We start from the raw sequence: 16,053 nt of genomic DNA, 5'->3' as shown, positions 1-16,053 counted from the left end.
GTGAGTTTGATAGATCAGCTATAAAAATGAGCATTCCCAGTACTACAGCTATAAATGGGACAAAATAGATTCTTTGGGTCGCAGTGTTGATGACAAAATCAACTATAAATATATACATAGTAACAACAACAACATTTTTATTCAACAATTTAGTTTTAATTCTACTAATAAATTAAATGAGTAGTTGTTAATGATATTCATATATCAGTATATATTATGATAGTCGTAGATCAAGTATAGTATTCAACCGTTTCACAAATTCACCAGCGTGAGTTATGACCTATATTATCGCTCGTTAAATAACTAATAATTAAGTTCCTTTTAGCGTTTTCCGTTGAGCTTAAGAATTTCAAATGTTAAACTGAACGGGAACCCGCGTGAGGATTTTTTATACGAAAATAAAAAATCAACAATATTAGTTTCTCATTTCATTATTCATTATTACAAATGCGTCTCCACCCTGGTGCCGGCTCTGACTGGATGTATTGGAATTCTAAAATTTAGCGAGGCCTTTGACATACTTTTTTGAAATCCGTTTTGATATTTCTATCATCATAGCAGGCGGTTTATTTACTTTATTTCTTTTGAATAATTTTTTAAAGGCCTATTTATTTATTTGTAGTAATCGAAGAATTTGAATAGATTATTTGAGTTTGTTAAGTGTAGTAATAAGTGAACTATTATAAGTTAGTTAAGTGTAGTGAATAGTATTTAAATAAATTGAGAACGTAAGAAACGGTGTTTATTAATTCACCCCACGAAAAGCAATAAAGAAGAAAAACAATGCAGTATTGAAAATTAACATTTAAATTTGTAGTACATCACCGGCGACAAATTATATTTCTTCTCTTCTGTGACACGTAATCTCTTTCACTTCCATTCTGCTGTTTAATTCAGAATTACAATTTGTCTCGGTTATTGAAAGAGAGTGTACCAATCCTAATTTTGTTTAGTCAAACCCCAACCCTAGAGTCCTAAGGGTAGCCACATGTCGTGTATCTTTTTTAATGACCCGTGAGCTATTGTAAAGTTTCAATGTTATTTTTAAGTAATTGATGTTTATGGGAGGTACTGCGTACTGTTGGGGTTACAAAGGGTTGTATATAATTTGACACGAATTAGGATTCATCAGATGAGTTATCGAAAAACGTCAATGTTTTGTTAGAGGAAAATTTTAGTTGATTTCCGATCAATGCAAGTTTGCTTAACTCATCAACTGTATATAATTTGAGCTGCGTGAAGATTCATTATGATTCATATATAAAAGATAATTGATTCGTGCATAATTATTTAACATTCCTCTAATTTTCTATTGAAGCAAGTTTTTTCATCAAAAATGAGAAAGTAAAATCTCAATCAAATAGGTTGATAGAAAGTAATAGAAGGTGTACATATTGTGTACACTAATAGCTTTACGTCCACTCATTTTCATATTATTTCTATCTTGTGAATTTTTTATAATTTTTCTCACGTGATTCTATTTCCTGTAAATTCTCTCCAATTCCGCTTTTTCTATTCGTATTCTCGACAAATGTCTTTCTTCCAAGGTATTCTTTCGGTAGTTCTTCTTTTCATTCTTATTTTTCCGACTAAAATTTTTTTATCGAATCTTTTGCTTCCACATATTTTACCTTCCGTCTTACATTTATTTTTACTCTCCAATATTATATATACTACCAATACATTGCAGGGTTATTGAAAATATTTGTACACTTGAAGCGAATGTTGAATAATTTCAGCTTTCGTTTTACACGGTAAGCCGAATATTTCCTCACAAGAGAACTTTCAATATAGAAGGGAAAATTTATATTGAAAATTAAACATATATAATCTCAAGGTTTTTGATTAGTATGTACGAGTTTACTGTCTATAGGATGGTCCACACAAAGTAACACCATATTGATTATACTTATAGAATTAGAATATTTCCATGTACTGTACTCAATAACACCGGTGCTTTTAATTTCCTAAATTGATATAAATGTCCTAGGTATACCTAGTGGATGAAAACATCTAAATGTTCAGAGATTAAAAGTGGAATAATGACTGACGAATGGATTCCGAAATCAATACTTTTAGTGCGGCCCAATCTTCTCAAATATCCTATATAGAAGATATATTTGACATTTCAACGATATAGCTGTATCAATTGTACTGCAAAAGATTTCGCAGACGTTGAAATATAACTCCAAATATCCTGTATCTGATTTTGTATTTTCTTACAAAAACATTCAACTCCGCTTACGTATTCTACAAGTTGTACATTCTGCATACAGCAATCAGTGAAATTAAACTTGATTTGCCAACAAACTCGACATGAAATCAAATTGTCCCTTTTCGAGGAAAGCGGATGGAAAATAAATTTTCGGTAAGTACAAATTCTGGCTGAAGTGCAGAGAAGGAGACGGTTGAGTCGCTTTAGAACGAAAATTTGTATATACATTCACTAAGACATGTACAGAGCTGATTATTGGTTATTTTTTTGGTAGAAAAATATTTTTTAACGAGTAAGATTCATGAATATATAACGCCCGTGAAAGATGTATTATTAATAATAATTTTTGTTACTCTGGTTTACGAATGGATAAACTACACAATTTGATGTGTGATAACGATATAATTTAAAAACACTTATCAAGCCTCATAGTTTATCTTAAATTATGTGATATTTGTCTAAAGTTTCCCCTTGGTAAGAAAAACTCCAAGATCTGTTTGAAACAATCGCTCGACTCATTTGCAATTTGAAAACACCAGCCGCAAAATTTACGTAATACTCTGAATGTTTTTGTTTAAGTTCCTCCTAATTTCGTATTTCAACCGGTAGCACATAACTAGGAGTTTGAGGCATTAATTTGCATACAAACTTCCAAAAACTTTCCAAGTTCGTCATTTCTTGAACACTGCAAAGTTGGACAAATGAATGACAATAGTTACCTCTACATAATTCTCCATTTTATTGGAATTTTTCTACCAACTACATATTATTTTCGCTTACCAGTTCAAATTATCACTCAACACTTAAAAATGAAGAAATTGTGAAAATTATGGAGAAATCTTCAAAAACAATTCATATATGAACTTGTTCGTAAACTTAAGGTATATGGATTTTTGAGTTTCTCATAGGATTTGTTAGAATTTCTGAATCTCCTTATCTGTAATATTGACAAGTTCTGTGCAAGTTTTACAAATGACTGCTGTAGTTAGGTTTACCTCTGGAATAGCTTTTATTGGTGAGTATGAAGATTTCTTAGATAGTGTATCCAAATGGTACACATTGTGAACAAAAAAAAACACTGAACCAAAACTTTGCTGAATAACTTAGGGAGAATTCCCTCATAAGAGACTTCTCAGTAAGTAACAGATACAATAAATCTCTTCATTAATACTACGACTGATGTGTCAGTTGAATACCATATTCAACTATATAGAATTCTCAACAGCGATCCAAATACACAGCCAAAAAGACAAAGAGCTTGTTAAGAAGAGTTTTATATAAAAAATCAGTAATTAATTCTTTCGCGAACTCTTTACTTTACGTATATTCACTTCTTATAATTTTTGATGAGAGTGAGTTCAGTTGTACATATAAGAAAGCTTTACTGAACTTCATTAATATGTTAAATGATGATATTGATAGACATTTTAGTTAAAACAAATAAAATAACCTATTTAAAACAGTGATATATCAAAAAAATTGAATAATTCACGTGTTTAATTGTTTGGTTTGGGTTGTAGCCTCACTTCCGCGGAAGGAGGCTGCAAGTGGTATTCGGCCTCAGTTGAAGCATATAAGTAACTGGTACCCAGATGAGGTGATTAATCAAAATTAAATTGAACTTCACCAGCTTTTTAATGAACAATTAATAAAAAAGGCAGAAAAGCTGAAAACACCTCATGAATTTAATCAAAACTAAAAATTAAACAATATAAAAACTATCCCCGGTCACGATTATCCAAATTAATATGTAATGCTAAGAACAATAAAAAAAGCTTTAGCAAAAAATAATTTTATTGAAATAAGAAAAAAATGGGATGCTTGCAGCTCTCGGCTGGGTTTCCAGTTTGTAGTCTGGTGATTGGATCCTTGGTGATTGAAACTCCCAACCTAGCAGCTGTAGAACAGCGAATATAATGAATAAACTCACCACAAATTTATCAAAATTTATTAGGAGTGTAGATCGGTGGAATAAGAATTCGAATCTATTTTTAGGTTTTATTGAATTTCTCGAATGGAGTGAGAGGTCGATAACAAATTGATTTTTCCAAAAACTTGAATGTTAGAATAAATAAGAAATAAGTCCAAAGTGACCACTGTGCAACAATACGTGAACAAAGGAATATTCAATATGTTTGAAGAAAAACGTAACACGCCGAATGTTATGTTACAGGGTATTTGTTGAATGTAACAAAAAGTGTGCTTTTGTCTAAATATCATCTTCAAAGATCTTTCGACTACAAGAAACCTGAGAAAGATAATCACATTGTTCAAATAAACATTTAAAACGTAAAATGTATCCTTACCGCTTCAAACGCCATTAATAGGAACCGTGATTAAGAGTAACGTTTTGTAAATACACCAATTCCAAATCAATCGACAGAAAAATGTCACTGACTCTATGGATGAGGCGAATTTTCTAAAAAAAGATGTGTAAATCGACATAATTATCAGAAATTAGGAGCTTATAATCAAATCGTAATATTCTATGGTCTTGGAACTGATGGTGCACCTAAAACTGCGTTTTGATAGGATCCATCTCAATACACAATTCGTAAACAAATCGGAAGAGAGGCCCAGCTTAGTTTTCGATTTGACAAAAGTTAATTTCTTTTGCGATTTCGTAGAAAATGAGATTCCTAAAGGTCCTACGACAGCCATATAGACATCGTGCATTCCATAGATGTTAACCGTGATATCGTTTAATTTTTCGTTTCACATTACGGTTAGAATTCTACTTTTGGTGACTTGTTTTGATTAATACGAATGGTTTATTACAATTAATTATTATTTGTAAGAAAATCAATAAAAAACCGATTTCATTTGAATTATAAAATATGAGAAAGAAGTGAGAAAATTGAAGTTAGAGTTTTCAATCACCCTATATACAAAAGAGAGAATTATTACAATTTAAATTAATACGAAAATATGTTGTGAGATTGGTGTATATAAGATCAGGAAAGAGATATTATTAAAATTAAAATATTAACATCTTAAGGATATTTCTTTCTTCTCAAAATGTAAACACATTCAAAGTCAGATAGGTAATGGATGATTTTCCATCGCGTATCTATTTGGAACTAAAACTTATTTCCAGCCTAGTCGCGCTTTGTTAAGTTTTCCGTATGAGTATATATTTTCTACTCATTTAAAAGAGAACTGACTTGTCTCGCATTAAATATGTCACGGAATTGCAGACGACTCTTTTTACAAGAGTTTCGTCCTGCAAATCCTGCGCTCTTATCGTTACTGTAACTTTTCCAGATTTCCCGCCAGAGGGATAACCAGAGCGCAGGAGTCGACTCCGCGCATTGATTCCATGGACACCGTCCTCAGCAAGTTTTCTCTATTTAAATTTCTGGCAGTATGTTGTGAGGCATCTCCGGAAACGGTTTTCGAAGCAGATGTCTCTTTGATCCAACAAAATTTCACAATTATATAAAAAATTGGCATGCACGATAACAGTGTGAAATGTTGATTTGCTGAAAAATTAATATCGAGTGGTTAGGGTTTAATTCTCATTCATGAATTAGCCTTTTTAAAATATTTTTGTGTGATTGTGTTTGTTTATATACGAAATAACTGTCCAAAGTATCTGCGGGAAAATCTTTTCTCGTCACCGTGGCTGGTGAGTTGAGATTTTTGTAGAGAGAACTTGCTTTGCAACTGTTTGTGCAGCCATACTCACTTTTCACTGACCTACCGCAAGACATATGTGTTGAACCACTACCATATTTGTAAACAAAAATGTATAAAGCGAAGCTCTGCTTCTATATCAATTGCAAATTTGAATAACATGAAGTTGAAATTAAAATCGAGCGATTAAACTCCAAAGTTTGTCATCTTATAATTAAGTTAAATAGTGATTTTTGGTTAATGTGGTACTTTCATGTGAAAATATCATTAATGTTATTTCCTCATGAAGACAAATAAATTTGCTTCAAATATGGTATTGGTTGGAACTAATGATGGAATGGGAAGGGAAATTAAAGGGATAATTATCAAATAATATTCATTAACAAACGCAACATCATAATGAATACTTATCAAAGTCAATCATTTCAATTAATTCTGACAATTGAAAATAAATTCCATCAAGTTGATTATTCATATATAGAATTTAATTTTCTGTTACGTATACAAAATATACCTCAAAAGTTTCTCAATAACTTTCATATCGACTGTATTCTTCGTATATTTCAAGAGTTGAACAATTTTAGGATTATGGAATATTTCTTTACATTAGCATCAAAGGAATGAGTTATTTGACGGGACTTCATACTTCACCGTCTAATGAAATTTTGTGAACATTCAATAGTTTTAGAGCGTAATGATAAATATTGAGATTATTTATTGTCCGTTACTGAATAGAAGATGCTGTGTTAATTGTAAAGATATAAGTTTGGTTTATGCAGCCAAAATTAACACTAAATGAAAATTAAAATAAAACTAAACTTTCTTGGTGGTAATTTTTTGGTTTATAAATTAAATTAAGGATAATTATAAATTACTGGTAAATCAATAGAAATTACCTATATGGGTCCTTTTTATCATACAGACATCTATCAGTGTTTCATCGCCTAAAGTACACTGCCAACTTTCAGACATTGCTTTTTCCTATTTTTTGATATCAGTTTTAAAAATAAAACACCACGGCGAAAATCGGCGCAATAATGTCAATAATATTTTGTTAAACAAAGAACTAGATGCTGTTAACAAAACCATACCATCAATACCAACTGACCTGATGTATTCTATGCCCATAACCTCACAAAATTAAGAAGTTGAACTTAGAAATTGAAAGTTGGTGAAGTATTGAACTGTTAATTTTCTACATAAACTATTTCAGTGTCTTTGAAATAGTAATGTTATTTGTTAGTTTGATGTTATAAACCAAGCTATAGTCAGTGGATTAGACGAATATTCACATCAAATTTTGAAATAAAATTACACACAATATTCATTCGAAAGATGTTTTTTCATTTGTTTCAATTAATGCCTTTCATATAATAAAAAAAAATCAATTGATTCCTCGTTGATTCACAACAACTGTCAATTTAAGAGTTGGTGTGTTTTTATATCTAAATTAGAATTATCACCACTGGCTCAATGATTGTGAGCATAAAAGGAAAAGAATATTTCAGATAGATTTTTGCAATATTTTCAATTAACGAAAACGAAAACAGTGAAACAATTTTAACTGGAGGATACTCTGCTATTTAAAAGTCCTCTGTCGTCTCGTATATCAAAAATTTGGAAAATAGCATCGGCTTCGAACTAGTCTACTATTGATGACAGCAGACCTAATTGTCACAAATGTTTTTAACGATAGAACTAAAATAAAAATTTCACCTAATAATAGGATTAACCGGAATTTTTGCATTCAACCTAATTTACTCCACTTCACTGTTGTGGCTATTAACTATTGAACTGGGTTATAACTGTCTCTTTTCACACAAGTTCAAAAGGTTTGGTGCGTTTGAGCCTGCGGACTGTATCTTGATTATCAGGAAGTTCCAACATTTCGTTATTTATGTGATTAGGAAGTCTCTCTCTTATGGATTATGGAGTCTTCATCGCATCTCGCAGCAGTGTATTATATTATCGTACTGCTGACATATATTTTATTATTACATGAACTATTTTCATAAACCATTTGAGGTAATTTAATTTTCGTTTATATTCTTATTATTAAAGAGAAGGAGAAGACTTCATTGACTGTTCAGTTCAGCATTCCAAGTTCAGTTATTCTGAACCTACCTGTGTTGAAATAGGCTCTCCGTTATATATCCAAAAATTGATATTCTACCAATTTCTACACTAATGAACATAATATTAAGTGATAACTCAATTCTTAGCTTTTCCATATTTTTATAGAAAGAAAATTAGTATCTTTCCTTTGAGATAAAATAAATAACTTTTCCACGAAGATATAGAGTTGATATACCACAATATAATTGCTAAAAATAATTTTTCTCACAAGTTTTTAATATATTCAACTTTGAAGCTTAATATGCAGCTTCGTAGAGTCACAATAATTATTTCATGTTCAAGAGTGGCCATCAATTTTCTCATTCTAATCTGAAGGACAGGTTGTACGCTCAATAAACACATATTTATTTCCAAGAAAAATTTTATCAGTTGATAAGTCAAATTCTTGGACGGTTTCTATTTTCCAGAAAATATTACTCGTTCGAATTATGCTCAATCAACTCCGCATTACCCAAGTAAGCAAACATACTGATTATTAGCCAATAGATATTCAAAAATTATAGTTCCTCTAATGTCAATTGCAAATTATAAAAACTCTTGCCAACAATTTTGTTTGATCCACCATAGGCGTAGATATCTCATTTTATAAATTTATTATTTTTGCAAATTGGACAGCATTATATGCGGTTATTTAGACAGTTGCACTTAATTGTAATCCTACGTGGAACTTATGAAAAAATCTTTATTATACCTCGTTAACTTGCTACCACTGAATATTGAATTATAAAACATAATGGTAATAAGAATCGTCTGAACTACAGTCATCATTTGATTGAATTATGATGTGTTTGTATATCTAAATCTTTATTATTAAATTCATACCTGTCTTTATTCTCACTACACTGTGCAATTTCAATGTCTTCATTCACCCATGGTCTAAGGAACGCCATATTTCTATTTATTTAAAGAAATTTATGAATTAAACTAACGCCACTGCTTAACGCAGACTGTCTGGCATGATTATTTTGAAGAAATTGTGTGCATACGCCTTACGACAGCTTCGGTTAATAGAGATGAATTCATATGAGAACATCAAATTGTTTTCATTGGTAAATAGTGGAGATGATGAGTCCACGGGGACTGACGGTTTGTTAGATGTTTCACGAATTTTATACAGGGAGTAAACATTATTTTTCATTTTTCATTTGGTATGAGTGCCGTGCGTATTTATGAAATTTTGAATGTTCCTGGTATAACTGTCTTCTGCAATTGATATTAGCCATATATCTATGAGTATATCTAGAGCTACATCTATTAAATAAGAGCTATATAAGTAGTTAGTATTTTAGGAGACACGAGACTTTGAATATGATTTTTAGAACTTGGTTATGTAATTGATATATGATTTTGTGAATAAACATGTGCTCTCATCAAAATTGACAATTGAGACGAAACTGTTTACATTTACATCAAGACTCAAATTAATTATCAACTATCCCAAACATATAGAGAGAAACTGTTGAAAATAAACAGTGCATGTGACAAAATAATTGTTACGTTTAAAACTATCCTCTGTAAAATTAAACTAATTACCTAAATAAATATGTTGTAAAGCATAATAAACATTTACTGCTTGCCCACACACAATACAGTAACGTGAAAACGTTTTGTAGCAAAAATCCCTAGGGTTATGTTACTTTAATATATGACATTTCTGCATAAAAAAAATCCTCCCCAAGCACGTAACGACCGCAATTAAATATGTTTCCTGATTCCAAGATGTTTTAGATTAGCTTTCTGATCGTAAAGTTCTACGAAAAAACTCCATTTCACTAGATCAAAATGTTTATGTTATTTATGTATCGTAAATTGTTTTATTACAGGGAGATATTCTGTAAAATACGTTTGAACATGATGCGTATATTTTTTTATATCCCAGTAGGATATAAAGACATAAAATGATTGTTACTATTATCAATATATGAGTATACTACTAGAGCTGGGAACCTCAAATTTTTTTATCTTTAGGCGTTAGGGAACGTTTAGGTAAAAAAAAGTGAAAGTGGAAATTATGTTTTATTTCTATCACGAACAATAACTCACTAAATCAAATACTTTCAAGAAATTGAAAAACTTTGAGCAAATTGGAAATATTTTTTGTCCAATAATATGTATTCTGGAACTTATTACTCATACAATTATTATCAGTGAACAGTCAGTTAGAAATTACTTGAAGTATTATAAATGACACTTATATATTATAAAGTTATCATAAATTCAACAAAAAATAAAGTTAGTTGGGAATAAAATATTTTCAGGTGAAAACACACATTGGGTACCTATAAATCCTCAATGGAAGTTGGAACTCAATACTTATGCAAAAGATAAACATCGAGACAGGAATTATTTGTAGCATAATTTAAGTTTCTTATAAATTGTAATTTCACTGCTGGACATGTTTAGGCAGCAAATAGATTGAGCTCAAAACAAAACGGCAACAGGAATCACTCTAACGCGGAAAGCTTGGTATCGAAAAAATACCCTTGTAAGAATTTAGTGCTAAATACCCTAAAAATTCAATCATCTATGTATTAAAACTCATGTTTGAAGTACGATGATATTGATTAGGTATTATAGATTGTTAAATCTTAATTACAAATTTCGTTTCAACCTATATAATTGCTTTAACGCTTTTTCTCAATAAAAATATAGAAGGCATCCTCGAAGCTTCTGCTTTTTTCCCTGAATCATCTCTAGACATTTAGAGATCTGAAAAAATTACGATTCATAGACTTAACCGTTACAGGGTTAGCTTTAGAATAAATATTTTCTGTGTACAACTTTTCGGAACACCTCAATGAATAAGAAGTTATTTGCAATAATCTTTGAACTGATAAATTCTATTAATCTTTTTTGTATAAATAAATGTCTGACGAATCAATGAGCTTCAAGCAAGTATCATTTTTCTTCATCGAATGTAGTTTCTGTATATCCTAAATAGGTAATTATGATTTTAGGATGACCTCTGCTTAGATTGATTGTTTAACGAAAATATTAACAAGCTTACCTTCTATTCGTTTATTGTATAAAGAGAATCTAAGTTCCAAAGCAATCACAAAGATTGAGACGAAATGAATATCATTTTAAGTTTGAAATAAGATAGATAGATTATATAGAGGTAATAATTTTAAGAATATTGTAGTATCAAATTTCGACCAAGGTCCCTCATTCATAACAAAAAGCATCCGTATATTTCCCAAATATGCAAATGAAGAAAAATTGTACATACAAAATGGTTTTACCGTAGGATTATGATTCATTTGAATCGTGGTCTATTCAATTCAGAAGACGATCCTCGTTCAGGCCGAACGACAGAAGTCGAAGCTGCAAAAAAAATTCGACTTGTGAGAGAAGCTATAATGATAGAAGTACATCCTAACATTTAGGAGAAATTTTACCCTACGGGAGGTACATATGATTTTCTTCCTTCTATTGATAGATTTTAAATCGGGAGTTAACAGTGCTATGGAAATCCAACTAAATGACAGAGCAAAGTGTGAGTCTTTGAAGATTAAAATCAGCGCAAGTAAAAAAATTACGTTCAGTCGGAAAAAAATGATTGAGTCTTGAGAAAAACAGATTAAATAGCAAGTTTGAACATTGAAAATTATGAATTCAAGACACTCTGTATGTCGAATTATCTTAATCAACAACGTTTCAGTCCATCGTGCTCAAGAAATTATTTCGATAATGAGTGAATTCGAATACAAATATTGAACAACTATCGTTATGTCATCAAAGAAAAGTCTATTGATAATTGAGCTGCTAATTATGAAGGGTCGTTGTATTCCCATTTGGACCTATTAATACGTCGCACCAACTGAATGACCTAATTGGTTTTTCACGTGTTCAGAATTGAATAATTTTATTTTAGCTAAAATACTTCCCAGAAATGAGAAATGGAAACTTGCAGTACATTCAACATGAATCTGCAACATTTATTTTAGTGATTATGTCCGTCCAATTTACAATTTTAGGGAAACGCGGACATAGTTTCATGTTTTTCAAGTTTTTCAATTTCGAATCGATATGATGATAAGTCTAACTCAATAGTAAACACACGCAGCGTACTTAAACTGAGTGAGTTTTAAGAAGTTACTTGAACATAATGTAGATGAGAATATCCGTGATTCAAAGCTACTGGATAAAGAAGAAATTTGCTACTTAATATTAAAACAGAATCAGTCAGAGGTTAGTTGACATAAATGTCTGATTATTACTTGATAATTTTAAATTCCAACGTACGTAAAAATTTCACTGTCTGGGTTGTTACATTGTTATCCTTTGAAAGCTGACCTTAAATTGTTGTCATCACCTCACATAATCGTGATTTCCATTATAAGAGTCGTCAAAATGCTTCCACTCACCATAACGTTCAAAATGAGTGAAGGCTTGCTTACATCGCATTGAAGGAGATTCCATCACTTCAATATGAAGCTTCATAATTTATATTTCTCTTTAGATGAACGTAGATCTTCAATTGAATCGTTGAATTCTGATCAGATCTGGTATTTTGTAATTGAGTCTAAAACTATCTCTTCCTCTCTATATTTCTCTAATCAATGAAATGTTTTTGTGACAAAGAATATATTTGATCGTACATCTTCTTGAGGATCCTTCTATATGAGAGAGACAAAAGTAGCACATTTGGTTTGCACTATTGTACAGGTTAATACAAATGCATTTCATCAGATATTCTTCCAAATCAAAATTTAATTTTGACAGTGAAAATTGAAGTTCAAACATCGAATATTACACTTATTATTCAATGATGTAATTAATTGTTTCCTTTTCTTATGTTTGTAAACCATAGTGATAACAATCAGAAAAATTTGTACAAACGTAGAAATGTTACTACTTATACAAGGTATTTCAAAAGAAGCGAATCCCTAAAGGATAGGAAAATAATTTAGAGTTCGCTTAGTAACAAATTTTCGTAACGTCATCCGTATTCAAGATAATATATATATATGGCAAAATTGTATTGAAAGTTCACACAAATATGTTTTGGAAGCTGATACATCCCGTAATTTTTTTATTTATCCCACTCTTATAGATGGTTCAATCAAGTGGTATTGAATACACCTTTTTACGGTACGCTTTTTTAATCATAAATTTCAAATGACTCAAACATAATTCAATTTTACAACAGGAGAGTACTTTTGGTAATCACATTAGAAAATTAAAAAGTGATAACCGATGCTGGTGTAAAGTAATGAAAAAGTTATTGAGCAGTAAATAAAAAATAACACGATAAAAATTAAAATAAAGTCTTAGAACACAAAATAAAATCAGTTATATCTTGAGAATCCTTTAATTTTCTTAACCGTTGGGGATTAGTTTAATGTCATTAAACATTGATTCTATCAGTTAATTCTTCTCGCGAATTTACCTCTGTAGAATAAATAGTTTCCTTCAGATGCGACCAAACTCTATAATCTAAATGATTAAAATCGCCTGTCCACGGAGGCCAATAAATCGGAGCTTCTCCATCTCTACCAATCAATTCAGAAAATAGTTACTCAACCAATTACGACACATTCTGTCACAATGCGGTGGAGCTTAATCGAGTATGAAAAATACAGAATTATTTGTTGCCGCCTAAATATTAACTTTAAATCGGTTAATAATTAAGTTAATAATACAACTTTCGACTTGTGGATTCTCATCAAACCAGTTGCATTATGGGAGTTTTACTTGTAATGTTCAACAAAAGTCAACACTAATCGGTAGATCGTCCAGTAAGAGCTCTTAAACTTTATCGTTTTTTTCAACATTTCAGTACATTTGATCAATAGTACAAATAACAAGGTTTCATACATCTAATTATTATTGTTGACTTATCGTTATAACTAACAAAAAATGACAGTTTTCCATAGCAAATTTTAAAAAAATAAAGATATACTGATTAATGGATTTTTGTGAAATGTTACAAGAAATAAAATCCTCCAATCCCAATTTTGTAACTTGTATTCGCTAATCGATGAGGTCTTATATACAAGACAGAGAATGTTGGATTCACATAATACATACTAATTGATAATAATAATAATTTATTAACTTTATCCATTCTTTATACCTGCCTCGGTTATTATTTCTTTAGTTCCAGAGTGATGACTTTCAGGCTCAATACTACTTAGTACGAACCATGTAACTACCCATATATTATTTTACGATAGGCCCAGTATAGCGCTAAGTATGCATAACTCTGGCCCTAGCTTGGAAGCCGTTCTTGGCCCAGACTTGCTGGGACTCTGGGATTATAACAATGTCCCTCGATGGGTTTGCAAGCCTGGAGCAGACCCGGTTGCCTAGATAAACTCAAGACTGGTCTGCATCCCCGGGCCAGGCTGATTGCTTGTAAAAATAGATTTTCAATATATTGTTAATAAAATTGTAGTTTATGACAAATTTCTATTAATGTACTCTACTAACTAATGTACATAAAAATATCAGTTAATTAATTAAACAAATAAGAAGTGATACTTTTTTCATTATTCCATTTACTATTGTCTACTATGCATAAAAGAATTTTATTGATAAAAAATTATTACTTTTAATGTCAAAATATCTACTTACTATGGATGAGATATTTGAACAAAACTTTATATAGTTGCTCAGAGTTCTGCTAAGTCTGTAACGTATTCAAAACACATTGCGATATCGTTTGATTAGTGTTATCATTAGATATAACAAAGTTTACGTAGTTCGTTTTTGAAAAATAAACATTCTTTACAATACGTCACGAATAGTTCCTGATGAATTTGAGAAGAAATAATTCACAATGTAGCCTTGAATTTTCATCTGCACTTTCCTAAAATAGAATTTTCTTTCACTTTCCGACAGTGCTAAACTTTCCAATCTCCCAATAAAATCACAATCGGAAAAATGTTCAGAAATGAAATCTTAATGGTTATATCCCTATCCGTTGATTTCATATTTCTATATAAATTATTGTCCCATCGTCATTCCTCCGGATATCCTATTACTCCCAAAATTCCATTGACAACATCTTCGAAATTATCTCTTCTTTAAGAGGCTGTACACCCCTCTAATAACGACTTGTGCACTACATTAATGCACCCTTCGAATACATCCGACAACAAGGGTTTATTCGAAATTAATAATGCCGAAAGAAACCAAATAAGAACAACTTCGAAATTAATTACCCCTTTTATGGTATCATATTTCTTCGAATGCTGGAAAACAAACCATGAAACCGCATTAAAATTGAGTGTTACAAGTTTTCTCCTCTCGGTCTACAATTAAAACTAGGAGAATTCATATCAGTTTACCAGTGTGGGTGTCTACATATTTTAATTAAATATATTGTGTGTCTGAACTAATTTTGTTATTATTTGTGAAAGTAGATATATATCTGCCATACTTAGTATGTACCAAATTCAATTTACGAATTCAACATCATCTCAAAATATGATACACATGATTATAACCGGTTTTTCAAATGTCAAATTCGGAACAAAATATCAAACAGTTATTTCAATTTTTAGGATTTAGTACGATAGGTTTCAGTTGTTGACTATAGAGAATTGTTATTAGCGATTTGTTTATGCAATAGATCGTCATGCAATGAGCTAGTAATGGCTATTACTAACGATTAGAATACTATATTTGATCTACAACACATGATAATTATAATGAATGCTAATACATTTATTGAAAGATGTAGTAGTAGTAAAAGTAGTATTTCCGATGGTACTTTTACTTGTTCTTGTGATATTATTAATACTGTATGGTGTAGGTGCTATTATTAATTACGTCTAATTCTTTTTTCCCCTCTTTTTTACTTGTTATTTATGTTATCGTCGATGTTAACTCCGATAAATGAGGTTGATTTACATCCTTAGTTTTGTCACAGATGATGTCACCACCTCCGCTCACAAGAAAAGTGTGACCCGTACAAAGTTCAGACAACATACCAATTTGTTTGCCTATAGTAGAACTTATTTGTAGCAACTTTTTGTATATGTATATTATGTATATACCATTCTGGTGATTTGAAATGAGTAGTTTGAAATGATATGAGGTGATAGCAGCCAAAAATA

General features: G+C 30.8%; 1 protein-coding gene across 1 annotated transcript in view; it reads left to right on the top strand.

Annotated features, from left to right (window-relative positions):
• The first annotated feature begins 5,578 nt into the window (after positions 1 to 5,578).
• LOC130444139 (teneurin-m) overlaps positions 5,579 to 16,053 on the top strand; it is a 794,904-nt gene continuing 784,429 nt past the window's right edge. Inside the window, exon 1 of the mRNA XM_056779175.1 lies at positions 5,579 to 5,843. The gene's annotated coding sequence lies outside the window, so the exon portion shown is untranslated. The remainder of the gene's footprint in view (positions 5,844 to 16,053) is intronic.

Source organism: Diorhabda sublineata, chromosome 5 (genome assembly GCF_026230105.1).
Source record: "Diorhabda sublineata isolate icDioSubl1.1 chromosome 5, icDioSubl1.1, whole genome shotgun sequence".
Taxonomy (NCBI): domain Eukaryota; kingdom Metazoa; phylum Arthropoda; class Insecta; order Coleoptera; family Chrysomelidae; genus Diorhabda; species Diorhabda sublineata.
The sequence above is the reverse complement of the archived record's forward strand: the minus strand, read 5'-3'. Positions and strand labels throughout refer to the sequence as shown.